A 6,598-nucleotide genomic window follows, 5' to 3' on the forward strand; every position below is an offset into this window, starting at 1 on the left:
TACTGGGTAATCATAATTAAAGAGTAGGTGTTCAGAGCTTTACAGAAAGCTTTGAACACCTACTAGTGATGTCATCTTCCTGAAAATGCTGATGGCTAATTTAGCTTTAGCTTCCGCATTCATTTTCAGTATTATAAAGAGAATAACATTAATCCCGAATATTAAATTGACAAAGCCAGAATATTTTTGTCCAAAAGAATTGTACGACGTCATAAATTACAGCAGTGTTCCGCAACGTGTGTGTCGTCACAAAGTGAAAGGTGTGACGTGAACTTTTACATATTCTATTAATTTCAAGTTTTATTTATATATTTTTATCACAGTTGCTGTTTTCCTTATGCTTGTATTTCATTCTCTGCCGCAGCACTGACGAAATAACATGATGTTAATACAATAAACACATTTGTCGTCCCAGTAGTCAGTTATTCTTTTGGAGTTATACATTGGACTCACGCAGACCTTGAGCAACTCCAAATAAAAACAAGAACAACATTTACTAAGCATAAACAACATCCTGAATCCGCCACAGAAGGATTAACCCTTCTACGTAAAGATGGCGGACGTCTGATCAACATAGTTAACCTCCACTACAAACACAGAAACAGCGACAGTTTTTCTACAAAAAGCAAGAAACATCACAGTTACATAAAGCAGTAACTCTAGCAGACTCAAATAATACACCATTAATTATTATTGCCTTACTGACCTTATTCAAATTATTATATATTTGTCAACATGGACATTAATCATTAACAGGACAATTATACTGGCGTTAAGCATTTACACAAGAATGAGGAAATGTTTTCAGAAAAAACAGTCTCTTTATTAAGCTACCTGTACAGGTAGCTTTCTCTTAACACTTCCATTGTTAATACTTCATCTATGGTCGTGAATTTACCCAAAAAAACTATTAGTTTGTCAATTTCTTTCAAACTTCTTCTATTAATATAACTATCAGTATCAATTTTGGGTAGATTTCGATCTACGCCTGATCGGTTTCATTTTATGTATAATCTACATATAAATAATACATATATATAATACATATAAATAATTAACCTAAAAGTGACTAATTCCTATCCATTTCAATTTGAAGAAATAAAATGGATAGGAATTAGTTACTTTTAGATTGGTCTGGACCTCTCTGTTGGTAATCGTTCGCTTTGCTCATAGGATAACACGCCAATGAACAACGAGATAAAAAAGTAACTGACCATTCTAGATCTTTAGGGAAACAAAAACGAAATCGTGTCTATTTACTATTGGCAGAACATCCGTATATTTGAAGCATTTTTTTATTTTAATATATAACTTATTTTCCAGTACACGACGCAAACAATTTGAAAGGCAAATTAACACATGCGGACAAAACGAAAATACGTACCCGTATCAGTCAATGCTGATTGCAAGTCGAGGTTTTCCTTACTTCTCTACCTAGTCCCTAACGTTCTATTTGACCTTCTAAAATTTACTCTCTTAAATTTTTTAAGGAAATTTTTTATTAAAATTTTTCCCTAAATATCTATCTCGCGCATAACTTAAAGACCATTAATTTAAAATAATTCTCTATTGCTTCTGGGCTGTTATAACATAACACGAGGAAGAATTGAATGGTGTTATATTTGACCATCCGCACTTTTTGCAAATCTCAATGTCATAAAACCCCCTGGATGCAAAACTGTATTTAAAAAATCCAGCAACGAGTTGCGTAAATTTCCCCGCAACATTTATAAATGAGTGTGACGCCATTTGTTATGATATTTTATTAAATTTTTTTTTTATATTTTTAATTATTATAAAATGTCAAAAAGCTTAATTTTCAGGGTAGGGGTGAATTTTATAAAATTATTGTATATGCTAATAACGAGTAAAATCGTCATCGAGTCCGACATCTCTCGAGATATGACACATGTCCCTCTTTTATCTCCCCATCCCGTCGACCTTTAACTACCAAAATTTATAGCATCAATTCCCCGAACACACAAACCTCTGTGTAAAATTTCAGAAATTTTCGACAAAAAGCGCAGGAGTTAGTAAGCTTCAAAGAAGGCGAACAAAATCGTGTCCCCTACACACTAACATCCATACATACATACAAGATTACTAGACGTAACCCTACTTGCATTTTTTTGGAGATAGGTTAAAGGTTTAGTGTATGGAACGGCTGTACACGGATAGAAAACAAGAGGGAAACATACATTTAGTTGATACGTATCACCCTCAAAATGTTAAGAAATCTATGGTTATTCCCTTAATGTTACACGTGACACAAGAGGTGCACATGCTGAAGTTCTTATGCATGGATAAAAAGTTTAAATATAGAAAATTTATCAATAACAATACGAATTATTTAGTAAATTATAATTAGAATGATCATTTATAAACGTCGTGTATATGCATGAAGAAGAATGCATGTCAAGTATGAGTTCGATTAAGTATACTTAATATAAATGCTTGGCATTTAAGATAAATCAGAAAACTGTTAATATTTACAAGAAAGCACTGCAGGAATTCTTCTTAAAAGTGTTTCATTTATTGACTTATCGATACATTAAGCATATGTAAACAACTTATAGAGTAGTTTGATCGCTATCTATCAATTTAAATAAATCGAGCCATCAATTTCCTATTACAATAGTCCAGTATTAAGTTTAGCGATAATGGCTTTATGTAATTAGCATCCATTAGTTACAGTTTCTTTATTCATAGGACTGATACAGAAAGAACATGAGCTCGAATTCACAAGAAATTTGTCTAAGCTGTTTCCTTAGTCCTTGTTGAAGAACAGCACTCGTCTTTGGTCTCAATCAATATGAAATTTGTAAATTTCAAAACAGAAAATTTAAAAATACGAAAATAATGAATATATTTATACATTTGATCGAATTATTTTCATGGGAATTTACGATTCTTCTAATCTGGCAAACGATTCCGTGGCTGAATGAATACGCAATTTGCACGGAATGGTATGATATATTCGAAATTGATCTGACATTGTTTAAAATAATATTTGCCGTTATATGTCTACTTTATTCAATTATGTTAACATTCATCAAAAACACAAAATTTGATTTGAGAAAGAAATTAAGAAATCCATACTTTTACACGAAGATGATTTACGAAAAGAATGGCTTAATCAGAAATGTCACACTACTCTCATGTTTAATTATGTCGGGTGGCATTATCGTATGTCAAATTTTCTTCTTTCTATTTATGTATCACGGTTCAGAAAGAAATCAGAAATTTATTGGAGAAATTCTTTTATGCAGCATCCAAGCTTGCATTGGAACTTCTCTTGTCGTAGGTGGAATCGGACTTTCTTTACTTCTGGGAGCATTGTTATTGTTTATCTGTCATAAAGAATTCGAGCAACTCTCTACTGAACTTTCTGCAATAAAGAGAAATGACACGCATTTACTAAGAAAAATAAATGCATTCATGTTGCATCATCAACAACTTTGGATTTTCGTAGATCAGCTGAATACCAAATTCAATTTCACTTTCGGAGTAAAGTATTGCATTATTCTTTGGGGAACGAGCATTTCTTATTACGTATTTTTGTTTGTAGAAATAAACGAATTTTTAACATATTCTACACTAGGATTGACCATAGTAATGACATTTAATTGCATTATATTCGGCTGTCTGCTATGCTCTTTAGCATTCACGGTAATTATAACATATTTCTTCTTATTCCCCCCGCACGCTCTTATTTGTTTTCTTCTTTCAGATGCAAAACACATTTCAAGGCATTAGGCAATTTGCTGGTTGTGACATTCGTCTGAAAGAAAAATTAAAAGTACGTAATTTTCATAAGATGCTTAATTTTTTTTTTTTTTTTTTAATTTCTCCTCATTCATCTTGGAGTATCTTAAAACAGTCTTCTTAATCACATTTCTCGCGAGGCCCACGGTATGGTGGTGAGAAATGAACTCGACATTTCGTTAAATTGCCCTAGAGAAGTACCAATCCTGACAGCCTATGTTAGACCTAGATAAAATGCTGTGATAATGCCCACAGAGCGGAGAGTCGATTATAGAGAAAATGCATTTAATTTTAATTTTCATCTTTGCAGATTCTTAATTTTATGAAAAGATTCGGGAAGGTGAGTTTAAGTCTCTCTGTAGGAGGATTCTTTATCATCGATAAGAAGATCCCTTTCAGGGTTTGTTTATTTGTGCTTTGCGTGAATACAATTTGTCGCTTAAATGTTATCAAAAGTATGTGATAATTGACTATATTTTCATTTCAGATGGCAAAAACATTTTCGTTTTTTCCAGTCTCTTGAAACTAAGAAATGTTTCAAATCAAATCCAGAAATGTCAGCGGATTTACGATGGAAATTCCACAGAATTCATTTAAAGCTTTTTCTACGTCCAATTTCTGCAAAATAATTTCAAACACTAATTCGTTTTTCGTGTTTTATGTAATTGCCACTTTCAAACAATTTATATTTTTTTGATTCAGGAACTCTGGATTTGTGCCGACATTTTACTTCATTCAATTCTAAATGATAAAAGGCAGAAGAGAGAAGAATGAAAGAAGAATGAAATAATAGAGAAGAATGAAAGAAGTCAATTCAGAGAGAAAAGGAAGAATGAGAATCAAGAATGCACTCGTCACTACAAAACATCCATGTATTTCAAAATACGTTTATTAAAATAATATTAGATTTTGCTTAGTTGTTTTATTTATTTTTTTAGTATTATTGATTCAATATCGGTTGAAATGTTGAAAGCTATTGACATCAAACGTAAGATATATCAATGTGGATCACATTTAAAGTCAGTTGAGATTAATATCGACACTCTTCAGTGTAACTTTGTGAATTCTGTTTTGTTTTATACTGATGATCTCCTTAAATTATTGTCCTTTCTTATAATCAAGGATCATGGCTATCAATACAGATAACATTAACAGTCTTCATTTTGCAGGTGATACAGCCATTTTCTTCTATACCCCCGTTGATTTACACAATACTTCAAATAAAGTGCAAGTTTATAACCATTGTAATTATTTAAAAAGAAATTTTAGCATAACGAAATCTCTCATATTCAGAATGGTAGCTAAGCCGAAAAGATCATAAATGGTTCTTTCAACGTAATAAGTTTAAATAGTAAACGAAATTAAATATTTGTATTGAACTGATGGGATAAAGCAAGACAACAAAAGGAATCCATATTTATGTGTTAGATATGTGAACAAACCCGAAAAATCCCACCCGACCAACTGCCAACGCTCACAGATTTTACCCACTCTCGTCTAATCCCTTCAGACTAGAGATAAACTGAGCTGAGTAAGTGGAGAACGTACTAATGACCTAAAAGGTAGATGGAAACTTAAATTTCCAGACAAAGATCAAAATTATAATATTAAAATACTAACAACTTTAATTTTGTTTTTATGAATCCGTCTTTGATCTGTGTGATGGCGCGTTGTCGTGGTGGTCCAAATTTCAACTCTACAACCCGATTTTAATACCCTCGAGGGCAGTTTCAAATAATTTCACGTCTATAATTTGCATTCAAACAAGATTTAAATCTCATTTAATAATGTAAATCAGCAAGATATTTATTTAACTAATTCGGTCTGTCACTAGAAAAGCCGAGCTAGTGTCGAAAGTTTCGAGAAAAATAAACTTCCTAATTACTTTGTAATAACGTGTGAGGACCCGAACGGGGGTCGACTGGGAGGTCCGAAAGGGTGATATCAATCGAGAATTTAAAAAGCTCCTTTCCCAACACGAACGGGAGAGATTCGATGTCTCGATCGAACAATAGATTTTTTGTGTAAATTATTGTAAACAATGGGAAGAAATAAAGTCGAGGAAAACGCGACTGAAGAGGAACCAGTTGACAATGAGAAACCAATGGAGAGGCGACTTTAGATAAAAACGGTATAAAACCGTTGTTTCAAGGATTGGTTCTTGGAGCGTAGTTTCTCCCTCTTGGCCGTGTGTGCTCCCGAAATATTTGTGATACAGACCTTTCGGATTTTGTGGTAGCATCGTCAACTGCGGTGTCTCCTAGCAATCTCCAGAATCGTCGGTTCATCCAGGAAACGCCATCGAGCCTTGTAATTGTAATCCATAGCATTCGGTAATGCTTCATTTCACATTACCTGCATTTCCCAAGCAATATAATTAATTGCAGTACATTTATATAAAAAGCGCTATCTTTATAAAACTATTAGAATGCATTAATGTACTTCGAGGTTAATACCAGTATAATAATACCTGCAATTGGACCTAATTATAACACAATTACCTGAAACCATATTTTTCACACCCTTATAGCTATGGAGACGCCACCACCATAGTGCACGATGGGAGACTTGGGGCAACTATCACACACAAACACCATTCATGTGCGATGTGTAGTTTTGGCTGCGGAATGAAATGTAGACACAAACATGTCCATATATATAGAGAGAGATCACAAATTTTTAATTTTAATAAGCAAATAATTTGGATTTTTGATATTAAATTTATTGAAGACGATGAATCTTATTTATCATTTTATTACATATAATTCTATTTCTGTCCAACAAGAAAGGCTCAAAACTTTCAATATTAATATAAAAATAGGAATAAATTTTA

General features: G+C 32.7%; 1 protein-coding gene across 2 annotated transcripts in view; it reads right to left on the minus strand.

Annotated features, from left to right (window-relative positions):
* Positions 1-6,598, minus strand: part of LOC136981751 (clavesin-1-like) — a 90,464-nt gene that overhangs the window by 53,453 nt on the left and 30,413 nt on the right. The gene's annotated exons all lie outside the window — the stretch shown is intronic.

This window comes from Centruroides vittatus, unplaced genomic scaffold, assembly GCF_030686945.1.
Source record: "Centruroides vittatus isolate TY-2023 unplaced genomic scaffold, ASM3068694v2 contig_790, whole genome shotgun sequence".
In the NCBI taxonomy this organism is placed as follows: Eukaryota; Metazoa; Arthropoda; class Arachnida; order Scorpiones; family Buthidae; genus Centruroides; species Centruroides vittatus.